Genomic DNA, 6,612 nt, shown 5'->3' with positions numbered 1-6,612 from the left:
CCAACATTTACATGGCTGGTTTCTTAGCTTGTAGTGGTTCTCTCTTGGACAAGAAGGAAAGCTTTTGAGGGCTATTATACTATCTAAAAGATGAGGTTCTTGCACCTCACAGTAGTTATAGCCCTTTTGTACTACTATATGTCCCTCTTCCTTAATTGTAACACCTGTAATTACTCCAAAATTGTGGTAAAAGTGGGAAAGAGTATAGGATTAGTGATGGTGTTTCACAGGAGGATAACTGGGGAGAACAGTTAAATCTCAGTAATGTTTAGACTTTAAATAAGATGACAATCATAGTAATGCATAGGACACAGCAACTTCCAACTAGTGAATTTTGCCTTTCTTCAGGTTTTATGTCAACATGACAAATGGAAGACACTTTTGTCCTGTAATATTCCAAAATAAACATTTCATTATATCTGTTCTGTGAGCTCTTCTGTCAGAGCTCACCTAGCTGTGGAATCCTTAGTCTGCTGCCCCATGAGAACTTGATCAGAATATTTTCCTTCCAGTTACTGAGATGAAGTGCCTAGGCTGCCAAGCAAGCATGATGGTTTAAAACAGTTAACATAAAAACTGCAATAAAATTAAAATAGATACAAATTCACCATTCAGTGCAGTGAATTTTTTTTGTACTGAATAGTTTTCTGACTGTGACTTCATAAAGCAAAGCCAGCCTCATTTTAAATATGGAAATAGTAATTTAAACATGGAAATAGTAATGCTCATAGGCAGAACATGTGAAGAAAAGCCAGGACCTCAAAGTTCTGTTCCTCACTCTACCAACTCACGCAACTTTGGCTTAGATTTCTTCTCTGTATTTATCTATCTCAGTCAGGCATTTTGAGTTCTATGGACCCTGAAAGCCATCAGAGCACTAAGTATCATATTAATCATAAAATGATGGTGAACAAGTATAACCCTCAAGACTGAAAGCTCTAATAAGATTTCAGTTATTTGGGTCACAGGTTGTTTTGCCATATGTGCAGGCTGATTTGTACCAAAGCTTCAAGTAGGGGGAAAAAAAATTGGCTAGAGAAGAATAAGGACAATGGGTAAATGGGAAGCCCTCAGCATAGCCTCAGAAATGAAGAATGAAGTATAAAAATAAGGGAAGCCCAACAAGCTGTCTGATAACATGGCCTCTGGCACATTAGAATTCGAAAACCTAAGAGTTTCCTTTCAAATAACTCCCCTCTCCAAACCTGGAAAAACTACATTTTCTCTCCGTGGTGTCCCAAGTGGCTATATTTGCTCACTAGGAAGCACTAAGTCGAAATGTCTGTAACAATGAGAAGAAAGGGATAAAAAGCACTTGAGAGCAACACATTTAATAAATCAATCTAGGTAAGATCCTAATCCAACTGGGCGTCTTAGAACGAAGAGCCTTACTTTCACTCGCCTCACGGAGCCCTGCAAAGGTATTGGACGTTTCCACCTCTCTCCAGCCTACTCAGACATGTTCTGGTCTGCCCAAGCTCACAGTTAGGCAGGTCCATTTTGTGTCTATGGGAATGTGCTTTATGGGACTGTAACCTATCTCAGCCAAAATGACCAAGTCCCTGGTTCTAGGAGACCCATATTAGAGTAACACAAGCAGCCTGCTACTTTTGTACCTTCAGCTCACCCTGCTCAGGCCTGCCTACTCCTTCAAAGCAATCTAATCTCTGTGTTTTATCTTCAAGAAAATATCAGTTGTACATAGTATTAAACACAGTACTTACTGTCAGGGAGGCACTCCCAACAGGAAATAAAAGCAAGCACATAATTACCCCTTTAGTCTTCTCCAGGCTTCCTAGCTCAGCTTGCAAAAAGCAGACTACTGGGCAGGCTGACTCTTCACTCAGCGTGTATTTGGTGCAGTTCTCTTTTCCTTTTCTCATTAGGCAGAAATATTAGCACTGATCTGATGTTGCATCAAGATGCCCCAATCCAAGGTAACGCAAATGAGGCATAGGTCCATCCGGCGTTCACATGCAGTTCTAAGCCACTCATACCACTGCTCCTTAGCAGCATCAACAGAAGGGCTTCCAGCTTCCAGCTATGAGGCTTCCAGCTTCATACTGCGAACAAAATGTTTGTTGTTGTAAGACAGAGCACTTGATTTTTTAAGATCCCTGAACATTCACTGTTCAAAATGTATATCTGGAAATCTGATCCCATACTCAAACTAGACAGTTACTATAGTAAACCTGTGTCGGTTATTCAAAGAATGTGAGGGACTGCCGTGCCAGGGTATGAACTCTCTATAACAAAAGAGAGTTCATAAACAAGAGACAAAACCAAATCTTTTAGTTCCACCTTTCTAATTCAAACTACCACTCACATGAACTTCTCAACTCTCTTTTAAGCTATAGCAAAGTGCACAACAAGGTGTTCTGCACTAAGGAAGGAAAGCTTATGAGAATTAAAGGTCAAACTGTGTTCTCAGCTATAACAACATCAGACCTGGAGAAAGGTTTTACACTGAAGAACACAGAGTAGAGTTGGAAAAATCTATTTTTAAACTCTCTTTTATTTAAATCAGCAGATGACAGACTATGCTGGGAGTATTTTACAAACAAGCTGCTTGGTACAGCACTTTTAGAAGCTTTAAGGAATGCAATCAGATTGTAAAAACTAATGATAGACTGATGCTATGCAAGTCCTCAGCTATTTTCACAACAGCCTTAAAATCTTCTATGTGAAAGTGATGAAATTCCACTTTTAATTAGAAAAATAAGAATTTTATGCATCTGACCTATGCAGAAGTTTTGTGCAAAGGAGTTTTCAGATTGCTGTAACAGTGTATCAGAAGTAAATACTGAAAAAACTGACTGTACTTCAAGCTCATAAAAGCACTCAGACTTCTTGTTTTGTTTGCAGTAATAGGACTTTTAAAGCAGAATGATTAAAGGGTTTGCAAGGCTTCTTGTGCAACTGATAATCTACATACTTAACCTAAGGAAACAAACCACAACTTTACACAGATGTCGGTACATAGATCCAGATCCCTAGTTGTGTAAACTAACCTAACTCCCTTCAAATCCTCATGTCTCAATCAAATTAACAGAAGGATTACCATAAAGCAAACCCAATTAATTCAGCAATTTGAATTTTCTTAGACTGGTATGAGTTAGTAAGTTATTAAAATTTAGGTTCAACTGAGAAGTTAATGTAGAGATCAATGTTACATCTCAGAATTTACTCACATGGATTCTGAAGTTATAATGTCTGAATACAAAATAACCCAGGATCAGAATTTAAAATACTCCAAAAAAGGAGAAAAAACATAAACGCAAATACCCTCTGACCATGCTCTCCCCCTTCTAGAGACCTCATCTACCCAGGCTCCCTTATTCCTTTGACTATCTCTGGATTCACTGAACAGCCAGCACAGTTTCAGCTTGCTCTCTTGTGGCCAACATTAGAGCTACAATTGTCCTGGTACTGTTCAGTTCCAAGGACCTTCAAGAGTGGTTATTCTAAAGAATGACAAGTTTCCTCAGATTACTGTCACTTACAGCTGAACCTAGTAAATGACTCAAGTTTGAACCCACAACCAAGTTATCGTGGCTTAACATGTTACCAAGCATCAGCTTAGATACAGAACTGAGTACATGCAGATTTCTAGCCCACAGCAAAGCCCGGGAACTTGGCACTGCTAAGCCCCAAAGGCATTATCAATGGTACCCTGCACCTCTCACATCCGTAAAATCATTGGACACAAATGTACTGCCAACACCTTGAAAAGAGGTCTTCAAGACTGATAGAGGTTTTCAGAAGGATGGCCTAACATTTTCAGCATGCTTTTAACAACAGTCTGTCAGAGCTTGAGCTTAGTTATTTGACGATACTGTTTTGGTCATGTGTTTGCTAACACATGATGGCTACTTCAAATATTTTCTGGCATCAGTAACGACTGCCTGTTTTGTAATGTTTACTGTAATGTTACTAGATTCAATGTAATGTAACTGTTTACATTGCTTGTTGGGTAATTTGTGTTATTTTTAAAGATCCCAGATGCTGAAAAGGTGAGGACTTTAAAAGACTCTGAAATATTCCTTGATACTTTATTAACATTGTGTCAGGCATTAACCTACCTCCCAAAAATAGTTTTATGCCAGAAATAGTTCAGAGCACCTGAGCTGGCACAAGAGAAGTGCACAGACACAAGCAGATTGACCAGAGATGTATTATTGAACTACACTGCCCACTTAAGTGTCAGCCAGATCAGCTCCTGAGCCACCTCACCACCTCTCATGAAGAGCAGGGGAAGCACATAGCAAACAATAGAACTACAGCAGCCCTGAAATAAGGTTGAATTAAGATGTCACGGCTCTGCACGGGGAGATAAAAGGTGGCGACCTTTTCCTTTGTTGAGTTTTAAACACAGCTACTCTTACTGTGAGTATGAACGTAGGTAATTTCAGGAGTAATCATGTCGCAGGAATCCATTCATTTTAAAAAGGACTTAGCAAAAGCATATTCCATATCAGTAGAAGAATCAGCAGTCTGTGGTAAGACCAGAAGTTTAAAACATTCCGCATTCACTATTATGTCTCAAGACCATTATCATCACTCTTATGAGCCAACCGAGGAAACAGTCTCAGGAACAGAGTGATGAATTTTTGATTAAAAAACATTAACTGTATTTATTACTGAACATGAAAAGGATCATCAGTACAGAAATTATACTTTGACTGCTGAGTTACTTGATCATCAACCTTTGTAACGTATGAACAGCAAATAAAATACTCAGGCAGCAGCGGGTTGGGAGGTACTCAGATTAAACAAATTATGCCACAGAACAAAAGTGACAAACTACAAAGCTCACCGAGCAATAGCAGCAAAACCATTGTATGTGACCCTGGTATGCATATTTCTTCTGGAATTTGAAGGACAAGCCCCAGAACCTCTCCAACACCTAGGCAACAGTTCCCCAGCAGCTTCAGTTAATCTGCTTTGGGACTGCCAGAATCCCATAAGCACTGGTACGCTGCAGAGAAAGCCGCATCAGCTACCTAACCTGTCTCGCCACACAATCCCACAAGCAGCTACGTTGATGCAAGGGTGGAGGCACAAGCGTGTGTTGAAGGTGGAAGGAAGAGCAAGACTTACCTTTTATGAAACTGTAACGTCAGTTTCTCTTTCTGTTGAAGGCAAATAAGCACAATATTTGCAAGTTACTGTATTGTTAAATATTCTTATAGCCAAGTTGTCTTTTTTCATGCTTCTACTAGGAGCCAAAATCCTTATTCTCCCTATACCACCGCCAAAAATTCTAAACAATATCACGGACATTCCAACCAAGCTCATGGATGCCATGAAAAGGTGTAATCTTGCTCACAAGCTCTAAGTGTTATCAAAATACATAACACATATGATTATGTGAGCCACAAATCACAAAGAAGCAAAAGTCTACACTCCTACCTCACTTATTAAAGTAGCAAATATTTCAAATAATTCAAAGATCTGCACAATATTTTCAGGGCAGTCAGTAGCATAAGGGCTTGTAGGATTTTATGAGATTTCTATCCCAACTGAGCTATCAGTAGTGGTCTATAAGTTTGGAATGGCTCTTGAGTCTTTAGAATAATTACACAATATTTTCCTCTTGAAAAGGGATAACAGGAAACCAAAAAATAACTGTAATGTTCCTACATCAACCACCTTGACAAAGTCTTACCCAAACTCCCCACTGATATCCACTAACACTCATTAATAAATATATGATCTATTTTCCATGAAAATCAGCGGACTTCTGATTTCCTGCCATATGCAGTTCATTCACCAATTAACTCAGTGATCAGAGCATGTAATTCCTTTCATAAGTGAATCATACACTATCTTAAATTATTTTTTTATTCCTCATTGGTGCTACTGGAAGACATTTTCAAAACCTTCTAGTCACAGTAATTCGCTCCTTTTACCTAAGCCTAAATTTATTTACCTAAGCCTAAATTTATCCTCAGCCTAAATTTATTTATGATAGCAAATCATGATAATATAATTTGTCTTTGTGCTATCATCATCCTGCCACTTAAACAACTTCTTCCCTGACGTATTTATAAAGACAGGAAGACAGATGCATCACTGTGATATATCTACAGTAGAATGGAAGAGACAAGAGAAATACCCAGACCATCCTACCAAAGAAGAAAACATATAATCTTAATATCTGTAAATATTAAATAATTCATATCTCCTCTGGAATACCTTTAAGCAAACTGCTTAAAGGTGTTTCAGAGCAAGCTGCCCGACTCCGGTCCAGGGTCACCGCCACACCAAACAGTTCCAAGGCAAAGCAATTCCTTTCTTTGTAATTTTTTTTTTCCTTCACACTCTACAGGGCCCAGTTTCCCACCCTCATTCCAAACAGTGTTTTCACCTTGGCTTTGCCGATGCCCTCCCGGACAAGGCGACAGCTCACCAACAGCCTATGATTCCCAGGAACTCTTCCACTGGGCCAGGACATCGCCCGCTGCCCAAGGCGGCACCGTGAGGCGCGGGCTCCTGTCAGCCGTTACCGCCAACGGCGGCCGCGGCAGGTGCGACGGCAGCAGCCCCGCCCGGCCCCACCCGCTCCCGCCCAAGGGCTCGCGCGTGCTCAGTCACGCCTCCAGGGGAAGA

The 6,612-nt window shown here is 40.0% G+C and overlaps 1 long non-coding RNA gene across 1 annotated transcript; it reads right to left on the bottom strand.

Moving 5' to 3' along the window:
* Positions 1-1,533: 1,533 nt before the first annotated feature.
* LOC140657685 (uncharacterized) lies at positions 1,534-6,549 on the bottom strand. The gene is made up of 3 exons (XR_012044429.1): positions 6,371-6,549; positions 5,101-5,132; positions 1,534-2,063 (listed from the first exon to the last, which is right to left on the bottom strand). It is a non-coding gene; the product is annotated as an uncharacterized lncRNA (long non-coding RNA).
* Positions 6,550-6,612: the final 63 nt, after the last annotated feature.

This window comes from Ciconia boyciana, chromosome 10 (assembly GCF_034638445.1).
Source record: "Ciconia boyciana chromosome 10, ASM3463844v1, whole genome shotgun sequence".
Taxonomy (NCBI): domain Eukaryota; kingdom Metazoa; phylum Chordata; class Aves; order Ciconiiformes; family Ciconiidae; genus Ciconia; species Ciconia boyciana.
This window is presented reverse-complemented; position numbering and strand designations above follow the sequence as displayed.